A 20,747-nucleotide genomic window follows, 5' to 3' on the forward strand; every position below is an offset into this window, starting at 1 on the left:
CACCACAGCTCTAGAACCGAAAGGGATCTCAGTTTCTATCTAGTCCAACCTCATCATTTTACAGAAAAGGAAACTGAGGCCAGGGGAGGTAAAGCAATTTGTCTGAAGCCACACATAAGAAGAGACCTAGAGCTGAAAGGGACCTTAATATGCATTTAGTCTGATTTCTTCATTTTACAGGTGAAAAAACTGAGGCCCAAGGAACTGAAGGGACTCTCCCAAGGTCACATAAGAAGAGTGTAGATGTAGGGTTGAAAGGAAGCTCAGGAAAAAGACACCTTAGAAGGTCAGTGGGAAAAGTCTGTGACTGCAGTGAGAGAGGAGCTAGGTCTCAGCCACTAGTCTCGAGCACAGCCCAGGGCCAGCTTTTTCCTGAGCTTCCAGCCCACAGACTGAGGGGGAATCGAGTGGCTGATCAGAGGGGAATTGCAGGGATCTCTTTGCCAGTGCTGAGGCAGGAATCTCTTGCTTTACTGGTGCTTGGATCTGGGTCACAGTTCTGAGGGGCGGTCCTGGGGTGAGGAGGAACGCTGGTGTGGTGGAGCTTGTTGTGGTGGTAGAGAGAAAACACCTCGTCCCTTGTCATAACACCTTGGAAGAATTGAAAATTTACAGGTCCCTAGAAGTACCTCTGAAAACAGCTGTACAAACCCCTGAAGCTTGGGACAATACACTTTTCACATTGGAAGCAGACTTTTACCTTAACAAAGAGTTTAAAACTCAAGTAATTGGCCGGGATCATGAGCAAGCAGCGCAAAGAGTCAGACTATATTATCTTACTTTGGTGACAAAGAAGATCAAAACATACAACCAGAAGAAAACAACAAAGCCAAAGCTCCTATATCCAAAGCCTCCAAGAAAAATATAAATCAGTCCCAGGCCTTGGAAGAGCTCAAAAGGGATTTTGAGAAGCAAATAAGAGAAGCAGAGGAAAAACTTGGAAGAGAAATGATAGTGATGCAAGAAAATCATGAGAAACAATTCAACAGCTTGCTAAAGGAGACCCAAAAAAATACTGGAGAAAATAACACCTTAAAAAATAGCCTAACCCAAATGGCAAAAGAGGTCCAAAAAGCCAATGAGGAGAAGAATGCCCTAAAAAGCAAAATTGGCCAAATGGAAAAGGAAGTCCAAAAGATCACTGAAGAAAATACTTCCCTTAAAAATTAGAATAGAGCAATTGGAACCAATGACTTTATGAGAAATCAAGTCACTGTAAAACAAATCCAAAAGGATGAAAAATTAGAAAACAATATGAAATATCTCATTGGAAAAACAACTGACCTGGAAAATAGATCCAGGAGAGGGAATTTAAAAATTATTGGACTATCTGAAAGCCATGATCAAAAAAAGAGCCTAGACATCATCTTTCAAGAAATTGTCAAGGAAAACTGTCCTGATATTTTAGAACCAGAGGGCAAAATAGAAATTGAAAGAATCCACCAATCTCCTCCCGAAAGAAATCCCCAAAGGACAACTCCTAGGAATATTGTAGCCAAATTCCAGAGTTCCCAGGTCAAGGAGAAAATATTACAAGCAGCCAGAAAGAAACAATTCAAGTATTGTGGAAACACAATTAGGATAACACAAGATTTAGCTGCTTCTACATTAAGGGACCGCAGGGCATGGAATATAATATTCCGGAGAGCAAAGGAAATAGGATTACAACCAAGAATCACCTACCTAGCAAAACTGAGTATAATCCTTCAGGGGAAAAATGGTCATTCAGTGAAATAGAGGACTTTCAAGCATTCTTGATGAAAAGACCAGAGTTGAATAGAAAATTTGATTTTCAAATACAAGACTCAAGTGGAACATGAAGAGGTAAACAGGAAAGAGAAAATCATAAGAGACTTATTAAGGTTGAACTGTTTATATTCCTGCATGGAAAGATGATATTTGTAACTCATGAGACCTTTGTCAGTATTAGGGTAGTTGGAGGGGAAAAAATTATATGGATGTATGTATAGATATAGATAGATAGAGGGCACAGGGTGAGTTGAAAATGAAGGGGTCATATCTGGAGAATAAAATTAAGGGGTGAGAGAGAAACATACTAGGAGAAGGAGAAAGGGAGATGTAGAATGGGGTAAATTATCCCACAAAAAAAAACAGAAAAGAAAAGGGTCTTACAGTAGAAAGGAAACAGGGGAAGGTGAGAGGGAATGAGTGAATTTTATTCTCACAGGATTTGACTTAAGGAGGGAATATTATACACACTCAATTGGGTGTGGAAATCTGTCTTACCCTACAGGAAAATAGGAGGGGAAGGGGACAAGAGAGTAGGGAAATGATGGAGAGGAGGGCAGATTGGGAAAGGGGGTAATCAGAAGCAAATACTTCTGAGGAGGGACAGGGTCAAAAGAAAGAATAGAATAAATGGGTGAGTGGGATAGGATTAAGGGAAATAGAGTTAGTTTTTCAAAGCATGTCTACTATGGAAGTGTTTTGCGTAACTGCACATATATAACCTATATTTAGTTGCTTGCCTTATCAATGAGGGTGGGTGGGGAGGGAGTAAGGGAGAAAATTTGGAACCCAAAGTTTTAAAAACACATGTTTAAAAAAATATTTTCACATGCAACAGGGAAATAAATATAGGAAATGGGGTACAGAAATCCATCCTGCCCTATAGGAAAATTGAAGGGGAAGGGGATAAGAGAAGGGGGGGGAAGAGATAGAAGGGAAGGCAGACTAGGGGAAGGGGTATTTAGAATGCATGACATCTTGGGGTGGAGGGAGGGGCGAGATGGGGTGAAAATTTGGAACTCAAAATCTTGTGGAAGTAAATGTTGAAAGCAAAAAAAATAAATGAAAGGAAGCTCAGACTTTAGAGGGGACATCTAGTGCTATTCCACTTTACAGATGAAGAAACTGAGACCCAGGAAGCTATAAGGACTTGCCCAAGGTGACACAGGTATTGAGTGTCTGAGATGGAATTTAAACCCAGGTCCTCTAATTGCACAGTAAGTGGTTTTTTTCATGGCACTATACTGCCTCCAAAGAATATTAGCTCCCGCCCTTAAAGAGAAAATGGTAATAAAATTGTCTAAAATAACTCTCATTTCTTAGAGTTTCAGGGTTTACAAGGAGTTCTTACCACAATGCCCTAGTGTGATAAATAGCTCAAGGATCATTATACCCATTTGACAAAAGAAAAGGCTAAGCAGAGGCTCAGAAAGCTAGTTGCCTCGGGACACAGAGTTATTTGTCAGGTCCACAACTCAAGCCCAGGTCTTCTGAATCTAAGATCATTTTTGCCTTTCCTCCATCCTGTTGCCTTGCCATTGGGGGCAGAAAATGGAAGCAGCCAGGAGAATAAATCTCCATTCTATTTACATTTCACTTTGCCAGGCATTGGGGCACTTCTCTTTGAAGGGAGAAGCTGCAGATCTTGGCCCCTTCGTCCTCTTGCTGTTTTCTCTCTGTATCCTCCCTCCAATGACTAGAGCTAGCTAGCTAGCATTTCTTTGTACAAAGTGCTGCTTATCAATCACAGCCTCACTTAAGAATTTATTTACTGCCTCGTTTGATCACCCCGTCAATCTTGTGAGGTCAGGTGGATAAAGATTATCCTCTCATTTTTACAGGTGAGGAAACTAAGGCTCAACAAAGCAAAACAACTCTTTCAAGGTTCCATACCCAGCAAACTACACAACTGAAGCTGGAACCAGCTTCCCTGGCCAGTTACCCATCCCTGTGCTCTGTCCATTGACATGTGACCTCTCGGATAGGACTCTAAAAGGAAACAGATCAGGCCCACTTTCTGGTCATGGTAGCTCTGCCGTCTGAGCAGCTGAGATACTGGAAAAAAAAAGATTTTCAGTAAAGAAAGAAAAAAATCAATAAAAGAAAAAAAAAACAAAAGCAGCTTATAAAGAGAACAAATGGGGCAATTTTGTTACTACCATGTAAAATTTAATATATATCTTTTGCAAACAAACAGAAGTCCATGATTGCCTACGCAATCCTTTTTCTGTGCTTTATAGATTGAATGTTTTCTATTTGTTGGTGGTGACTGTTAAGCTCAAAATACAAATAAAGCAATAATTTCAGAAAAGGTTCCCAGGACCAGACCGTGACAATTTCCACTCCATTTGTGAGGGAGGTGAGAACCATGCTGTGGCTTCCTAGGGTGAAGCCAGCTCTTCCTCATTCCCAATAAGCCTGAAGGCAAAGTGCCACCCAAATGCCAATGGTTCTGGACGTCACTGCCACCAACTCACACTTCACAACATGGCAGCTTTGAAACCATGAAATAAACATGAGGAAACAGTTTACCTCCCTTCTATAAGGTCATTCACGCACTTAAAGAGAATGCAGTCTGCATATTTATATCCTTTAGAGAAGTGGGTTTTGTAATTTCCGTTATGTAATGAAGCCATATTTTATTTTTCTTTCCGGATACTGCTCCTGAGCTCTCTCTTCTCACATGTGGATAGGGGATCACAAGCCAGGCTGCTGCCAGATGCTGTGTGAGGCAATGCTGCCTCTTTCTACCCAAATCCCAACCCACTCAGCTTTCTCTCTGACTCTTGAGACTGACCCCTACATAACAGAAGGTTCTTAAAGGGGGTTAGAAACCCTGTGACATGCTTACTGCTCCTGTTTGAGAAGCAAAACCGGTAAGCTTGGAGTATTTAGGCTTGTAGGGGATGTGGTTGCCACCTTCAACCTTTCTTCAAAGAAGCTTCTCCTGTGGCACCTCAGAGAATGGAAAGGGAAGTAAAGGGTGGAAATTACAATGAGCCACGCTTTGTGGTTATGCTTAGCCTGATTTGCTTTTGTCTTTGTGTGACCAGTACCTAGCATACTGCCTGATGCATAGTAGGTCCATAATAAATGTTAGCAATTGAAAAGTACCCTTTTGTGCCCTATTTCCAAGAATGCTATTGTGTTGTCAGAGTTGGAAGGGGCCTGGGAGGTCAGCTAGTACAGGTCATGATCTGTGACCCACAGTTTAAGAAGCACTGAAGGCATGGCGAATGGAAAAAGTTTAAGAAGCCCTGATCTAGTACAACTCCCTTCCTAAAGCATGACTCTCCTCTACAACATCTCCCATACATGGTCATTCATCCTCTACTTGAATACTCCTAGTGACCGGGAACTTACCTCCTAAGGCAATTCATTTCATTTTTGAATGACAGCTAGGTGGTATAGTTCAGAGAGTGCTGGACTTAAAGTCAAGAAAACCCGAGTTCAAATCCTGTCTCAGACACTTATTATCTATGTGACCCTGGGTGAGTCACTTAATCTCTGTTTGCCTCAGTTTCCTCATTTCTAAAATGGGCACAATAGCACCTACCTCACAGGACTGTTATGAGGGTCAAATAAGATAACTGATAAAGAGTTTTGCAAACCTCAAAGTGACACATATAGAAATGATACATAGAGCTATTGCCATTGAATAAGATCTTAGGATCAGAGATTTGGAGCTGACAGAGCCCTCAGGCCCACCGAGACCAACACTCTCATTTTACAGAAAAGGAAACTGAGGTCTGGAAACACTAAGTGACTTGGCCAAGGTCATATGTGGGACCATAGATATAGAACTGAAAAGCACTTCTAAGGCCATTGAATCTAACCCTTCTTATTTTACAGGTAAGGAAACTAAGGCCCAAAGAGAGCTCATGCCTTGCCCAAGGTGACACATAATTCTAGATCTGGAAGGAAGCTTCTAGTTCTGTCCTATGTGATGCTAGAGCAGGGCTTCTTCAACTTTTTCCACTCGTGACCCCTTCAGCACTTCTTAAACTGTGGGTCACGACCCCATATGGGTTATTCTCTATCCTAGAGAATAAATCTAATCTACTTTCATCATGATGAGATATTTGAACAGAACTACCATGATCAGAGCAATTATCTTCTGCCCAGTAGAGTTTCATACCTGATATCATCTTTCTAAACTAATTTCACATTACTCCCCTCTCACATCCTTGACATTCTACCCAACTGGCCTCCCTGCTTTTCCCCTTTATACAACATTTCATTCCTCACCTCTTTGTCTTTGAACAGGTTACCTCCTACCACATCTGTAATGTTCTCCCTTCTTACCAACACCTCTTAGAATCCCTATTGCCCTTCAAGGTTTAGCTTCAATGGCACAAGCTACATGGGGCCTTGTCTGATTTGCCCAGCTATTAGCATTCCTTCCATCTTCCTTCCAAATTCTTTTGTAGTTCCTTTGTTTATATAAGGGGGTACCCCAGTCAGAATCCAGAGAAAACTGAAGGTCTACAAGACCAAAAATATGCTTAATTACTTATCTATGTACCCAATGTCTCTCTGGATAGAATGTAAGCTCCCTGGAGTCAACAACAGTTGAATTTTTCTTTTTGTCTTCCCACAACCTAACATGGCATCTTGCCTATGGTTGCCACCTAATAAAGGCTTACTTAATGTGATGGAATGGAAGGTCTCCCTTAATTTTTTTTTTTCCAAACTAAATATCTCCAGCTTCTTCAACTATTCCTCATATGATGATTTCTAGCTCTCTAAGACATGGTGGCCCTTCTCTAGACAAGTTCTAATATGCTATTGTCCCTTCTAAAATGAACCTGATACTACAGATGTGGTCTGATGAGGGTCATAGATTGATCAGTTTCCCTCATTCCAGACATATACTCTTAATATTGTGTTAGCTTTTGCAGGCACCCACAGGACACCACGAAATCACTGAATCTCCTGAAAGTGCTGCTCTAGGTGCCTCAATATCTCCTTGTTGCTTTTAGGATCAAATACAAACTTCTGATTGACATGTGTAGCCCTTTACCATCTGGATGCAGCCTCCTTTCCGGGCTTATTATACAGTACTCCATTTCATGAACTTCTCATGCTGGTCAAAGTGGCTTACTTGGTGTTCCCCAGACATAACATTCCATCTCCTGTCTCTATACATTAGAACAAGGTGTCCTCCATGCCTGGAATGCTTTCACTCTTCACCTTTTCTTCTTGGAATCACTTCTTGGTCCAGGTTCCACCTTCTACTTGAGGTCTTTTCTGACTCTGCCATTTGCTAGTGTTCTCCCCACTGAAACTGCATTGGATTTAGGTTTTAATGATTTTATATTCCCTTTTATGTGTACACATTGTTTCCTTCCAAAAGAGTGTAAGTTTTTTGAAGGCAGGGGCTGTTTCATTCTTATCTTCATATCTCTGTAGACTAGCAAAGGGTCTGGTTCAATAATAGTAGCTGAATAAATGCTTATTGAGTGAATAAATGAATTGTGAAATTCATAAGGAAAGACTGGACTATAAATGAATATGTCAATATCTTCCTTTGTTTGTCAGCTATGGAGGACACTGAAGGTCAAATTTTCTTTGCTTCCTGAAATTGTTAGGCTTGAGGAAGAGAAGGATCATGGGATTCTAGATCAAGAGCTAGCAGAAACCTCAAAAACATTCTAGTTCAACCACTTCATTTGACAGAGGAGGAAACTGAGGCCCAGGGAAGGGAAATGACTTTTCCAAGGTCACACATAGGCTCCTAGATCTGGAGCTGGAAGGGACCCCAGAGACCATCTAGTTCAATCCCTCATTTTACAGATGAGGAAACTGAGTTCCAAAAAAGTGATATGATTTGTCCAAGGTCACACAGGTAATAAGTATCAGAGGCAAGATTTAAACCTAGGTCCTCGGAGTCAGTGTGCTTTCTTCTGTATCCCTGGACTGAAACCAAGAAACCATGTACCCTCAGAGATGGGGGAGGAAAATGTGTTGTCTTTTCTAGAAACTTAAACACAACCACCTTCTTTAACAGAGAACACAAAACTCATGAGCCAGCCTTGGAAAAGGAATTGTGATAGTGCTAAAAGGCTCTTTGGAAATCCATTGTCAAAGCAGAAACAGACCAAAGCGTTCTAATCTCGCCCTTCTGATAGAGCTCGGTAATTGATTTTTTTTCTCACTTTTATGGAGTGACTGTAAAGCGTTGTCTACAAGGCTAGAGTAACTGACAAAACACACACACACACACACACACACACACACACACACACACACACATAGAATAAAACCCGTGAAACAAAAGATCCCCAATAACCAAGAAAGCTCAGAGTCGGTTGTCTTCTCCAGGGATGCACTGAAATCCTAATCCCAATATCTGATCAAGCAGCTCAGCTCCACAGCTTCTGCTGCACAGGAGAAAGAATGAGAAAAGGCAGAAGAACTAAAGCTGAATATGAATGAGAGGAAAGTTGTCGGCGTGATTTGTAGGGTTTTGGACATGTGACAAAGGCCAGAGATTGAATTTGGAGAGGAGAAGTTTGGGATAAATTGAGGAAAAGTTGGAGAACATTCTCCAACTTCTGGGAAAGTGCCAAGATTAAAGTGGACTAAGGTAGGACCTAAAGAGGACTCAATGAAAAATATTTAATGAGAAGGAAAAGAAAAAGGTAGTGGACAAGTCAAGGAGAGGGGAAACAAATTCACTTGGTTGGCCTTAAGCAAAAGTATTAGCATGAATTAGTGCGATGGGAGGGTCAAATGGGGCAGCTAGGTGGCACAGTGGGTAAACTTCCAGCCCTGGAGTCAGGAGGACCGGAGTTCAAATCCAGCCTCAGATATTTGCAAGTTATATGACCCTGGGCAAGTCACTTCACCCTGTTTGCCACAGTTTCCTCATCTGTAAAATGAGCTGGAGAAGGAAATCGCAAACCAAAACAACTCAACAACAACAAGTTGGGGAGACAGACAGTGTTGGTTCCAGGGAGGCGAAGCATATGGGGTGTTGCTGTGGAGTTGATGCTGAAAAAAAAAACGGAAGTGAAAATAGGCTTCAAAGGAGTAGATGGGGGGGGAAGGTGTAAACGCAGAGTTGGGAGTTCCTTAAGGCTAAAAATCTCAATTGGAATGGAAAGTTAATTCTGCAGTGATTTACATTGAACGTGTGATGTTTGAATTTCTGCCACATCCTACTGAATTGCACCTATGTTCCAAGGGTAGCCTGGGCTTGCTCTCAGAAAACAGTGACTATATACTCTATATACTCTACATACACAGCAGGTGATCAGGGCCAAGGAAGTATTCCTAAAAAGAAATGGAAACAGAGCTTCAATGGGAGGAGAGGAAATCTTTCTTGTAGGGGGGTTGGCATGTAGAAGAAATTTGCACAACAACCACAAAAGCAAATAGAGAGCATTTATATAGCACTCTGAAGCTTTCAAAGTGCTTTACAAATATTATCTCATTTTATCCTCACAATAACTCTGGGAGTTAGGTGCTATTATCTCCATTATACAGATGAGGAAACTGAGACAATCAGAGGTTAAATGACTTGCCCAAGGTTATATACTAGTAAGTGTCTGAGGCTGGATTTGAACTCAGGTTAAAGAAAAAGGGCAAGTGTAGATTTGTAGATAATAATAATGATGATAATAATAATAACAGTAATGATAGAAGCTCTTCCTGAAGAGGAGAGAGTTGGCTGCTCTAAGGACAAAGTGACCATTTATCTTCCAAAGGAGCTTATAGTAGAAACACAGAAGCTACCAAGTAAGAGTTCCATGTAGTAAGCATTAGAGAAAGAAGCAATGAGTGGTGATGACTGGTAATTTCTCGCTCAGAGGGTACTCAGGCAGTTATTTGTCACCCTGAAAGTAGCAATGGAGGCATCTGTTCTGCTCCCAGAACATGTATCCCGGATGTAAAAAGAACCTTTTGATATTTGTCAAAATGACTGACTCCAACCCAATTCTGGGGAATTCAGAAATGATTTCCAGAAGGGACTTAAAAGCATTGCCAAGGATTACCAACACCCAGGTAAACTAGAGACCTTAGGGGCATAGGTCATATTGGCCTACTCATTCCTTCTTGAAGGCAAGTAATACAGAAGAGACAACTGAATTGGGAAGAGAACAACTTGCTTAAAAGATAGTACCTGAGAGCAGGATTTGGATCAATGCTTAAAAGAGGAGAATGATAGTCTCCTAGCCAAGAACGGAGTATACCTTATAAAGACTGGTCCAAATGTATTTGACAAGGACCTTCTAAATTTCATGAAAAAGGCTTTGAACTAAGAAGTACAAGTTAGAGAGAAAACTTATGCTAGATACCACAGAGAGTAGATACAAGGAAGGAAGAAGAGTAATCAAGATACATAGAAATTTCCAGGGAACAAAATCCAAGAAAGAAGTCGATGGTTAAACTCATACCCTCAAATACTGATAAACAAATGCCCAAAGTTTAGGCAACAAGCAAGAAAAACTAGAAATCCTAATATAGAGAGACAAACTTGACCTCAGAGATATCCCTGAATCTTGATGCCATGAAACCTGTGATTAGGACATAGGTTTATAAGGTTATATCTTATTCAAAAGAAAGAAGATAGGTGAAATGAGGTGGGAGTGGGGTTGTATTACATAATAAGGCAGATAATCGTCCAAGGAAATTCAGGAACCAGAATGTAGAAGCACGGTGGAGAGTATTTAGGTGAGGATTGAAGGAGAGAGAAACAGAAGCCATTTTTTCATCCAAGTATCCAACAGAACAACTGGACAGAAAGAGGAAATAGATGAGGAGGTCAGATAACAGATCACAGGCTTGCTACAGAGGCATGTGATAGTAGAGATGAGAAATGTCCGTTATCCAGACATCAGCTAAAGTTCGTTTTCTCTGCCCAAAGCAAAGTGGCTAATGACTTCTTGACTCGTCTTAATGATAACCAAAAGGTGGTAAAAACCAATAAGGAAAAATTCCAAACCGGATTTGACTCTCATTAACAGGGAAGAACTGGCTGATGAGGTGGAAATGATGGGAATTTTTAGGGGGAAAGTGACCACTATCTCCTAGATTTTGTGACAGAGAAGTAAAGGAAAATCAAGCATATCCTGACATGCACTGTGGATTTTTGGAAAGTCTTTTTAAAAACGATTTGGTGAAAGGATAAATAGGATCTTGTGAACTAATTTTAGAGGGGAAGTCAGCCCAGGAAGGACGGAAAACTCTCAAGAATGAAATTCTGAATATAAAAAGGGAAACAATTAGGATTTGTCTGCAGAGACTGATGTGGATGCACATGGAATTCAGCATTCAGGTCTTTAAAAGAGATGTCCAGAAGATGGAGGCAAGGGTAGGTACCAGAAGATGAATATAAAAGTGTGGCACAGTTCTGAAAACTAATTTCAGGAATGCTGGAATTCAGAAGGAGCTGAAGTGTATGGTAGAAGCTAGGGATGCCAGCAACAACAACAAAAGGAGGAGAGAGTCTCTCATACTATATTTGGGAAAAGATGAGGCTCAAAGGAGGGATAGGACCACTGCTTGGGATGAATAGTATGATATGCGACAATAAAGCAAAGGCAGAGCTGCTTAATTCTGAGGAGAATCACCTTTGCACTGGGAACAACAGAAGAAAATGGCTAAGAGGAAGGAGATAGGAAGACAGGAAGAGAATGCTGAGTTGACCCCAGTGAACCCAAGTCACCTTATCCAGATGAACTGCATTCCTCAGGTCCGGAAGGAAATGCTGGATATAAAGGCTGGGCCACAAGCAGAGATACGTGTAAGGTAGAAAATAGAGAAGGACCACAGGTCTGGAGAAGATAAAACATCTGGATTCTTTGAAATGGAAGAGGATACAGTCTTCAAACTGCACAGAATGTCCTCAGAGTCTTAGAGTAATTTGAAATTTATCAAAGCTGAACACTTTATTAACATTTAAAACTCATTAAGCTATTTTTGTTTTTGTTGTTCAGTCGTTTTCAGCCGTATCTGACTCTCCATGACCACATTTGGGGCTTTCTTGGCAAAGATACTAGAGTGGTTTGCTGTTTCTTTCTTCAGTACTACAGCTTATAATTATAATAAGACTTTGGGACACCTGTAGAGGTTAGCAAGTGTGACTTTAATCCCTGGGAAAATTCTAAAATGGATCATTAAAAAGATGGTTAGTGACTTTATCACAAAAGAAGAGGTAATTCCAAAGAATCAGCAAGGCTTTACCAAGAATAGGTCATACAACGATAACCTCATTTCCTTTTTTGAAAGTTTTAATTGACCTAGTAGAACGGGAGAGTGCTATTTCGATACAGTTTATTTGTTTTTTAGCAAAGTATTTTCTACAATGCTTCTTCTCATGGAAAATTTGGAAAGACATTCATATAAGGACTAGCCAATAATACAATTAATACTGTCTATAATTTAATATTAAACAATATCCTAAATACATATGTAAATGTACAAATGTAATATTTGCATAGGTAAATATACAAATGTTATACTTACATAGGTAAATATAAGACGTACATAGGTTAATATATAAATAGAATACTTACATTATGTTTTAATGTACTATATATTGAATTACAATATAACATTGTATTCTTTAATATTGAAAATACTCCAGGCATTTTCATTGGCTATGCCCCACACTTAGAATACTCTTTCTCTTCATCTCTGCCTCCTGGCTTCCCTGACTTCCTTCAAATCCCAGCTAAAATCCCTCCTTCTACAGGAAGCCTTTCCCAATGCCCCTTAATTCTACTGCCTTCTCTCTGTTAAATATTTCCAATTAAACCTATACATAGCTTGTTTGTACATAGTTGTTGTCTCTCCTATTAGACAGAGCTCCTTGAGACTAAGAACTGTCTTTCGCCTTTCTTTGTATCTCCATTACTTAGCACAGTGCCTGGCACATAGTAAGCACTTAACAAATATTTATTGATTGACTAACAATTACATAGTCTCAGAACTAGTGGAATGACTGGATTCAAAAAGTCATCATCAACGGTTCATTGCCAACTGGGCAGAAGGTCTCTCTCCAGTAGGGTGCCTCAGGAATCATTGTTTGTCTTTATGCTGTTTAACATTTTTATCAATAAATTGGACAAAAGGATTGATGTCATGCTAAGCAAAATTGAGGATGATCCTAAGCTGGGAGGGATAGCTAACCCAATGAATGATAGAATTGGGTTCCATCAAGATCTTGACAGTCTATCCCATTGGATGAAGCTCTACTAGATTACATCTATGAGAGATTAGTGTAAGTTATACCCTTGAGATTCAAAAATCAACTTCACACGTATAACATGGGAGAGGCACGTAGAGACAGAAGTTGTTCTGGAAAAGATCTGGGGGTTTATAGTGGATTGCAAACTCAATATGGTTCAGTGATATGATGTTGTTGTGAAAAAAACCCACATTTGGAAAACCGTGTTCAGATCTAGATATCACTATTTAAGGACATAGATAAGTGTCCAGAAGAGGGCAACCAGGATGGCGAAGGGTTTTTGGTCCATGCCACCTGAGCATCAGGTGAAGGAACTATAGCTGTTTAGCCTGGAGAAGAGACTCACAAAAGACATGGTAGCTGTGTTCAAGTACCTGAAGAGCTGTCTTGCTGATGAGGAACAGACTTGTTCCACTTGGCTCCAGGGTGTCAGAACCAGGAGCAATGGGATAATGCTACAGAGAGACAAAGTTAGTCTTGGACTCATGACAAATTTCTTAACTACTTGAGCTGCCCCAAAGTGGAATGGGTTGCTTTAGGAAGTAGTATATTCAGCCTCCTTGGAGGTGTCCAAGCAGAGGTCGGATGACCACTCATCTGGTACGTTGTAGTGGGAATTCCTTTTTAAGATGGAGGCTGAGATCCCTTCCAACCCTGAAGTTCTGTGATCCTGTGATTCTCCCGTTTGAAAAATAAGTTGATTCAGTGAATCATTTAAATTAACTTTTTTTCTGATCATCTTTAATTCTGACAAAAAGGAGAACATGAAAAATTCCAGTTCCTCCCAGCACTCCTTCTAAGCTCTGATGTATTTATTGGCAAGGCTTTTCCTACCAACAGCTGGGATTGGCCAGTTTGTATCAGAGGCCTTTTTTCCCTTAAGGACTAGGAAAGATTTATGCCTGAGAAATTCCAAGAACTGGGTTGGTCTTGTTGGGGAAAAATAGCCCCATGTATATTGTGAATCCCACATATGAACGTCTCCTGGATTCCATTTGAGGACTGGTTTTGTCAACCACATAGACCTCTCTGTTTCTTAGCACAGTGCCTGGCACATAAAAAGTGTTTAATAAATGCTTGTTGACTGACTAATAGACCTTGCAGCAGCAGCAGCAGCAGCAGCAGACTTTTCATGTTTATCTCAAGGAAAATAATCCACTCCCTAGAGGATAGGCAACATTCCCTGCTTTATGCTTTTGGGGCTTTCCTACCAACAACATTTCTTTTCTTGGGTGTGCACATGGGAGCAGGTTGTCAGTATATATTGTGCATGTGTTTGGGCAGCATGCACACACATGTACACTCACACGCATGCACCCTGTGTTACATTACCCTGCCCTTTCCTTGGGTACCTTTCCTTTTTCTTCAGGACATGGTAGCCACCTTGCTCACAACTAATATGCCCTCCCCCTCCAACCTAAGCCTTTCTTAGCCTTCTCATTTAAAGACAATGAATTTGCTACGCTTGGCGTCTATAAATAGAGATGGTAAATCTTAATTATACTTTTAGATTGCAGTGTCTGTTTCCAGCTGTGCATATGAATGTTTCTGATCAGGTTGTATGTTCCAGTGTGTTTATTTTTAATCCCAAATTACATCCCTTATGAGCCAAGGCCAAATGTGAAATGATTAACTTTTATTTACATGGACATGTGTCAAATAGGATTCTGAAGATGGGTCCTTGTGCCCTTCTTCATTAGCTCTGTGGGAGGTTCACTGGGCCCCTTTCATGAAATCCAGGAGCTTGCCTTCTTGTTGGAGATGAGGCAGGGCGCTAGGCAATTCCTTGGTCTGTAATTCATGTGGAAACACTATACAAAGTAGGGTGGAGTATTGGGAAGAGCATTTGCTTTAGAGTCTAAAGAACTGGGTTCAAGTCATGGCTTTGCCATCAGGTACCTGTGTCATTTGGACCAAATGGTTTCATTTCTCTGAGCCTCAGTTTCCTTGTCTGTAAAATCCACCCAATAATACTCATGCTACCAATCTCACTGGGTTATTGTGAGAGAGGTATGGATTTGTTATTTTTTTGATCACAAGGATTGGTGTTGCCTTGGTTAATATAAGGTTTTTCTGTCTTCATATACCCATTTCTTGTAAGATCATAATAAAGTCTGAAAATACTGAGAGCTTGGTTTTCACCCCAAACTCAAAGAATGAGTTCTTCAAATAGGCTTCTCATCTTCTTAGAAGTTACAAAGGAGGCAGTGTGGTTTGAGTGGAAGGAACGTTGGATCTAGAGAAGAGATCTGACACTCAGTACCTGTGTGACCTTGGGCAAGAAGTCATTTCACCTCCCTCAGAACTTCCAGCTCCTCTTTCTTTGGACTCTGAGGTCACCTCCAACTCTAGCTCTCAAATCCTATGGGCCACCTTGGGAAGTCGACTGCTTCACATTCCTGGATCTCACTTTCCACGTAAAATGATGGGTGGAGAGGAGAGAGAGTAGATGGCCTCTCGGTCTAGATTCTAGCTCTAGATCTATGAGGAAAAGACATTTTTTTTTTGTCTATGAAGTCACCAGGAAATCAACGTCATAGAGAATCTTCTATATGTGGTAAGATAGGAATCCCGACAACAGGTGGCATTTAATTGACCCAAAAGAGGAGGGGAAAAAAACCAGCCCATGATGCAGTTTTGAAGGGAAGAGAGGGCTCTAACCCCACCTACGGGGAGTAATCTACTGTGGAGAGCTTCTTCTTCCTGTTCTATAACTAGTCACCCACACAGGCTGTAGCCTCATCATTTCTCCTCCAGCATAATCTTGGCTGAAGGAGCTGCCTTCCGTAGAAGTTAGACAATGCAGGCATTCAGCATTCACACTTTAGTGGCTTGCCTCATGCTCCTGTTGCAGCTTAGAGAGCCTCTTTGAATGGTTCAATTGAGGGCTAGCGCCTCATTTTCAGAGCTGGTTCCAGGGCCCAGAATGGCCAGGAAGCAAGGGCTGTAAACGAATGAGTTAGCATGCAGGACACTGCTCACCTCCAACCAGCTCTACCCTCCATCTCAAAGCACAAGACCCTGGTTGTTCCCAGACACTCCTCCTCACTCAGCAGCAAGGCGCTAATGGGGGCCTTAGAATTGAATCTTTTGGGCCCAGACATTACTATTTTGATCCACATCTACATAACAGCACCCCATATTTTCCAGAGACTAGTGAATATTCTTTGGGGGAAACCCTTCTGCACACTACAAAGGGTTGATCCAGTGTTCCTAGAAGCCCAGGTTGGGACCACAAGTACTTCATCGGCACCCCAAGAGGGAGCTTTTCCTCTCCCTTCTCCTTCCTGTGCCCCATCCTTGAAGGTCCCTGACCTTCCAGGTGGATCATCAGATAAACTGATTAGTAATGCGAGTACTGTTTGCTTCTCTTCCTGAGAAGCCTTCTTCTGGGTGCAAGAGCTCCACTGAACCTCAGAGACCAACCTTCGATAGGTGCTAGTTATATGGAAAGGCTTGGAGGACAGGCCTAGCAGTAGACTGGGACATCCAAAGACCAGTATAGCGAAAAAAGAGAGGATCGCTATTGGCAGGGCAGCCACAGCAACTCATGAAGATTGTCCGCTAAGGCAGAGATGGGTCACAAGCTGCATTAGTGATGATCATAAAATCACAGTTCCAGGGGTGGAAGGGACCTCAGAAGTCATCTAGTCCAGGGTTTCTTAAACTTTTTCCAGTCATGACCCCTTCCAGCACTTCTTAAACTGTGGGTGGCAACCCCATATGGGATCGTGACCCACACTTTAAGAAGTGTTGAATTCTAGTCCACCTTCCCCTTCATTTTACAGAAAAAGAAATTGAGGCATGGAGTGGCTAAGTGATCTGTCCAAGTTCACACAGTTGGTAAGCAACAGAGGGAGTATTTGAACACAGGTCCTCTGACTCCAAAATCAGTTATCTATATTCTACTCCATGTTGTGTATCTCTGTCAATAGATGTGTCAGCACACACGTTTATACACACACACACATATACACACTTATATACACATATACATATACATGTATCTTTATAACTGATAAAATCAGACAACGTAGCTAAATGAATCAATCAATGTTGTTGTTGTTTGTCCTTTATTTTTGAAGAGGACCAATGACATCATGGGGTGGTATCTTGACTCATGGGAATCAGATTTAAGTGAGGCAGAGTTGCACCAAGTTGTTCTAGAGTCACTGAAGTCTAGTAGCAAGACAAGAGTCATGATGACTGGTGAAGACCCAGGATGCAGTGGATGACCAGGGCATCTTCAACATCTAACCAAGCTCTAGGTGCTCCACAGGGTTTGCTTCAGCCACCTTCATGGCCATTGGAACAAATTGTTCTCATCTGCCCATTCTGCAGGGGGAGGTCTTCACATGCTTGGGGTAGACACCCCTCTAATTCCCCAACAGCTTTGAGGCCTCTTGATTACCCTCAACTTGGCCTAGCCTATCTGCCAAGAAGCTTTACTGGGATGTGGCTGCTGAACGTGCTCCAGCTTCTTGGAGCCACAGGTGTGAGTGGGGTGAAAGGTGGACACCAAAGGCAGATGAGCAGCCCTGAAAAGGGCTTGGCAAGCCCTCACAACAGAGGTGCTAGTCCTTCCTGAACACCCATACACTCTATCAATATACAAGCATTTACTAAAGCCCATACTATGTGCTAGGTGCAAGGGAAACAAATGAAACAATTCCTACTGTCAAGAAGATGACATTCAATCGGGGAAGACGCCTCCATTCTCAGTGGAAAAAAATGGGTAATTTTAACACTCATCAAATCACTGTTGCTACCACTTGTGTCCTGCCTCTAAGACCATGCATATAAATAGAGGGCTTTGCAACCCTATAAGTGATATAGCAACACTATGACTACTCCTAATGAGTGATACTTCTATTACGCATCTCCTCCTGACAAACTAAGGTTCTTTATGGGAGTCTGATGTGATCAAATTAAAGGTGGAATTGTGGGGTACGGGTAGGTCCTGGGGCTACCAGTGGAGAATACCAAGCTTCCATGGGAAGTATGAAGAGACTAGAAACACTAGATGAAAGATGGCACAATTCCTGGTGCAACCTTTGGGAGGGAGTCTCTTTTAGTTTTGTTTTGTTTTTAATTCTGCAACATTTTTTTTCTCTCATTCTCTTTCTTCACTCCTTATGGTTCCTGGAAGGTATCACTTTTATTAAAGATTGAGAACTCAGGATAGGCAGCTTCGCATTGTATTACCTTGTAGATTTGAGCCTCCACTTCGTACAATTTTAGGGGGAAGGAGGCATGTACATGTTTATCCGTGCACGAGCTCATGATATATCTAACTTGGGGGGGGGGGGTGATATGTGAATTATGTAGGTGTGATCATTAGTATTTGTTAAATCTAAACACCCCAAGGCAAAATTTTCATGCTGAATCTAGAGGCACCTGGTAGAGTAGTGGATAGAATGCTGGGCCTGGAGTCAGGAAGATCTGAGGTCAAATCTGAGTTCAGAAACTTCCTACCTATGTGACCCTGGGCAAGTCATTTAACCTTAGCTTGTCTCAGTTTCTTCAACTGTAAAATGGGACTAATAATAGCACCTACCTCTCGGGGTTATTGTGAGGATTAAATAAGATATTTGTAAAAAGCATTTAGCATAGTAGGTGCTCTATAAATGCTCATCTCCCCATATTGATGAACCAAGAGAGGCAAATTTATCTTTGGATAAAAATTTCCCCAATGAAATCAGGATATTCTTAAATCCTATTTGCTCACTGTATGAGAATTGAGAAATGGTACATTAGGACTCTGGAATGGCAGCCATTTACCGTTCTGCTGATGGACTTATTACTGGAGAGGCTGCCAAGATGCACTGTTGCCAAGGTGCAAGGTTCAGGAGAATATTGGAATGTGTATAAGTAAAACACATGTCTGTGGATAGAGGCTCAGCAAGGTAGGTTGCTGTGAATGTTGAACGTCCTGAACATCAATGTACAATAAATCACTGCTTCAGATCAAAATGTTATGCCAGCATATGGCACTTGGAAGAGAAAGTGGCTCCATATTGAGAAGGGACTACTTTCTCTCCTCCCAGTATTCTTTTTCAATGTAACAGGCAGAGGGCGCTTCAGAGCCACATGCTCTGGTAACAGCCTACTCCCATTATTTGGGGTCAGTCTTTCCCAGCTACCGCTTCCCCAGGGGTGGGGAAGCTGTGGCCTCCAGGCCACATGCGGCCTTCTAGGTCCTTGGGTGCGGCCTTTTGACTGGGTCCAAGTTTTACAGAACGAATCTTTTTATTAAGGGGATCTGTTCCGTGAAGTTTGGATACAGTCAAAGGGCCGCACCTGAGGACCTAAAGGGCCACATATGACCTCTAGGCCGCAGGTTTCCTACCCCTGCAACTACCCCTTTGCAACCCCACTAGCTCAGGACAGTCAATTAATCCAATCAAAAAACAGTAATTAAACTCCTCCAATGTGTCAGGCACTGGGCTATATATCCTGGTGATATAAAGATAAAAATGATACTGTTCCTGCCCTCATGTGGCTTACATTCTATTGTGGGCAATAATGTACTCACATAGAAGTATATACAAAATAGGGGCAGCTGAGTGGCACAGTGAGTAGAGCAATGGCCCTGGAGTCAGGAAGAATTGAGTTCAAATCTGGCTCAGACACTTACTAGCTACGTGACCCTGGGCAAGTCACTCAACCCTGATCGCCCCCCCCCAAAAAAAGAAGTATGTATAAAATATACATTTTTTAAATACAATTCAATTTTTAAAAGGGGGGGATAAGAAGACCTCATGTAGAAGATGACGCTAAGCTGAGCTTTGAAGGAAAATAGGAATTCTAAGAAGCAGAGGAGATGCAATGTACATAGTAAAATGAATACTAGCCCTGAAGTCAGAAGATTTTAGTTCAGATCCTGGATCTCTTACTTACCACTTATGTGTCCTTGGACAAGCCTCTTCTTCTCCCTGGGCCTCAGTTTCCACCTCTGTAAAATGAAGGGGGTTGGACCAGATCTAGGCCTCTGAGGGGCCTTCCAGTTCTAGAGCTAGGATTCTTGGATCCTACAGTCCAGGCCTGAGGGACGTACCCAAAAAGAGACATTGCCTTACCGTGAGTACCCAAAGTTCTCAAACAGTCCCTTCCCTATTTCATCATTCTCATTTACCCCTCTTATATCCCATTCTCTAGTCTAGGTGACTGGAACTGATCCAACCAATTAGTTCATATTGAAAGTATCAGGGACTGAAAATAGCTTAATGGAATGCTCACGTTTCCAGGCGCCATTTCCATTTCAACTTGAACGCCTCAAACCAAACGAGTGAAGAACATGGAGTTTGCAGGAAGTAGAGATGGTTGGTGACTATGTATTTGGCCCAAGGGTTTTCTGGTGTTCTCAAATCCCAGCCAGTGGGCATTCATCAACACTCCTTACATGGGAGGCTGATCCCTTGCTGTCAGGTGCTTATCAACCATCATGATTGCTAAAGACAGAAAAGGGTAGTGGGAAAAGCCCTGGATCTGGAGACGGGAGGTTGGCTTTCAGTTTTTGGTTCCAACATTCCTTAGCTGAGTGACCCTGGGCAAGGCACTTAATCTCTCTCTGCCTCAGTTTCCTCAACTGTAAAATAGGGATCACAATAACACCTATCCCCCAGGGTTGTTGGGAAGACCAAATGAGATTACACGTGTACGGTGGTTTGCAAACACTGAAGCACTGAAGAAATGTTATCTACAGTAGACCATAGCATAGCACAGCTTAGTATAGTATAGCATAGCCTAGTATGGTATAGACTATAGAATCTATGCTATACTTGGAGTTGGGAAGCCTGGG

This window comes from Vombatus ursinus, unplaced genomic scaffold (genome assembly GCF_900497805.2).
Source record: "Vombatus ursinus unplaced genomic scaffold, bare-nosed wombat genome assembly UNPS02004596.1, whole genome shotgun sequence".
Taxonomy (NCBI): domain Eukaryota; kingdom Metazoa; phylum Chordata; class Mammalia; order Diprotodontia; family Vombatidae; genus Vombatus; species Vombatus ursinus.